The following is a 2148-nucleotide window of genomic DNA, read 5'->3' on the forward strand; positions in this document are numbered from 1 at the left end:
CTCCCCCTCACCTGCGGGCGGAGCGGGACGGGAGCGGGAGGCGTCGCTTGACCACAGGCCTGCCCGGCGGACGAGAAGCACCTCACGCAACGGCGTGCTCTGCCGCCGGCTAGATATATCCGGCGCGCAGCCTAACCCGGCGGGAGGCAGCTCCACCAATCAGAGAGCGCCGCTCTCCCTCACTCGGAAGTCGGTTGGTTCAGAGAGGAGAAAGGAGGCGGGCCGGTAACTGAATGGCAGCTCACTCCATCAACCACGAGGCCTGGCTCCGCGAAGCAGGGAGATTGACCGACACCGACCTGAACCAATGGGCGGCGAAATTCTCCTTGCTGAGGCAGGGCGAGACCTGATGGATTTTTCTCGTAGCCAATAGGACGACGCTTCCCGCGCGACCAAGCGCGAAAGGCGGGGCAGGCATGACGCGGTAGTGTGGTTGAGGCGCACGGCAGCGCCCTTGAGAAGGTGCTGGTAAACCCCGTTATAGATAGGGACGGAACTCCCATGCGGCACGGGGCGCAGCGACCAATGGAAGAGCGCGGCGGGCTCTGACGGACAGGCAGGCGTCGGCATCCTTAAAGGGACCGTCAGCCCGCACGAGGCGCGGCACTGGATGCCCGCACCACCCCCTGCTGGAGGACGGGTCTGGACCATCGCTTCGAGCTCCATACAAAACCACTAGGCCTCACTAGGCTTCATCCGGCCCTTGTAGTGCAGATCCTGAGGAGAGCAGGATGGAGGAGAAGCAGGCAGATGGCTGAGCAAGCCCGCTGTGTTTATATCACATCCCATCACATCTATGCCGTGAAGCACTCTGAGATATATTTGACCCTCTCAAACTGATTTCCTCCCCACCACCACATCCCTGCCCTCTGCCCAAACCCCTCCCCGGGTGCCCGGTGCTGGGCTGTGCTCTGCCTTAATATCCTTCCCCGCACCGCCGCTATTTATAGAGCTGCACTGCAATCTGCCAGCGCATAAATCACAGTGCGCTGCTGTGGAGCTCAGCGTCAGACTGATGACCCACAGCAACAGCTAAAATAACTGCTGCTGCTGGGACCACGGCGGCAATGCAGGGATAGGGAGCTCGTGTTTTGATAAAGCAGCACAACAACCAGGTCCTGTGCACGTCAAAATGAATGCCTGCATGGAAGCGTGCTGGAAAAAGGCATCCATGGCCCCTTCTGCTCGGTCTCCCAGCAGAGCTCAGTCTGGAGGGTATAAATTCAGTGTATGGGGGTCAGCCAAAGCCTGCCGAAACCCCAGGCCACAGCCCTACTCAGTGTGTGAGCAAATAATCAGATGCATTCCCGTTATCCTTCCAGCTACAGGTTCAGCTCCTGAGCAGGAGGACTGTGAAGCCCAGCACTGCTCAGGAAGTCTCACACCCATGCAGTGCTCCTCAGCCCATCTCATTCCCTGGAGCACCTGAGCTGCTGGGCTCTGCCCCAGCTCCTCCACCTTGCTGCAGCGTGTAGGAAAGGACTTGTTCAGTTTGGAGAAAAAAAGGCTGCAGGATGATCTCACTGCAGCCTTTCAGTACCTAAAGAGAGCCTACAAACAGGACGGGAGTCAACTCTTTGAGGTCCCTTCCAACCCTGGCCATTCTGTGATTCTGTGAAAGGAGTCCATCCTCCTTCAGAGGGCCAAACAGCTGGGGAGAAGCCAAACAAAGCAGAGAGAACCATCCTCAGGGACCAGCATCCTCTCACTCAGCATGCTCTGAAGTAGAGATGACTCCTGATTCCTCTATCTGTCTGTAACCCTACGGTACATCTCAAAACCACTTTCTCTAAGCCTCTTGTCCTCTCAGTTGGAATTAGCCTTGCTCCCACCTTGGGTGAGCAGAGTGAGGGCTTTTTAGCAAAATTCTGCTTCGCTGTGACCCAGAGAGCCGCCATTCAGCCTCAACAACTCCAACGCACAGATCAGAAAAATGGGAAGAGAAACATAACCAAAGTGCGGTTCTCAGAACAAAAGCAACTCTCCTAAAACTTACATTGTCCCTAAAAGCCCATTAAAAACGCTTAAGAACACATCGAAACAAACACCCGCAGCAAACGGGTGAGCCGAAGCCGAGAGCTCCGAAGCTCCCGCTGCAGACACGAGCAACGAGTAGGCGGCGGAGCCTCCCGGGGCCCCGGGGGCGCT

The sequence above is a fragment of the Meleagris gallopavo genome, chromosome 15 (genome assembly GCF_000146605.3).
Source record: "Meleagris gallopavo isolate NT-WF06-2002-E0010 breed Aviagen turkey brand Nicholas breeding stock chromosome 15, Turkey_5.1, whole genome shotgun sequence".
In the NCBI taxonomy this organism is placed as follows: Eukaryota; Metazoa; Chordata; class Aves; order Galliformes; family Phasianidae; genus Meleagris; species Meleagris gallopavo.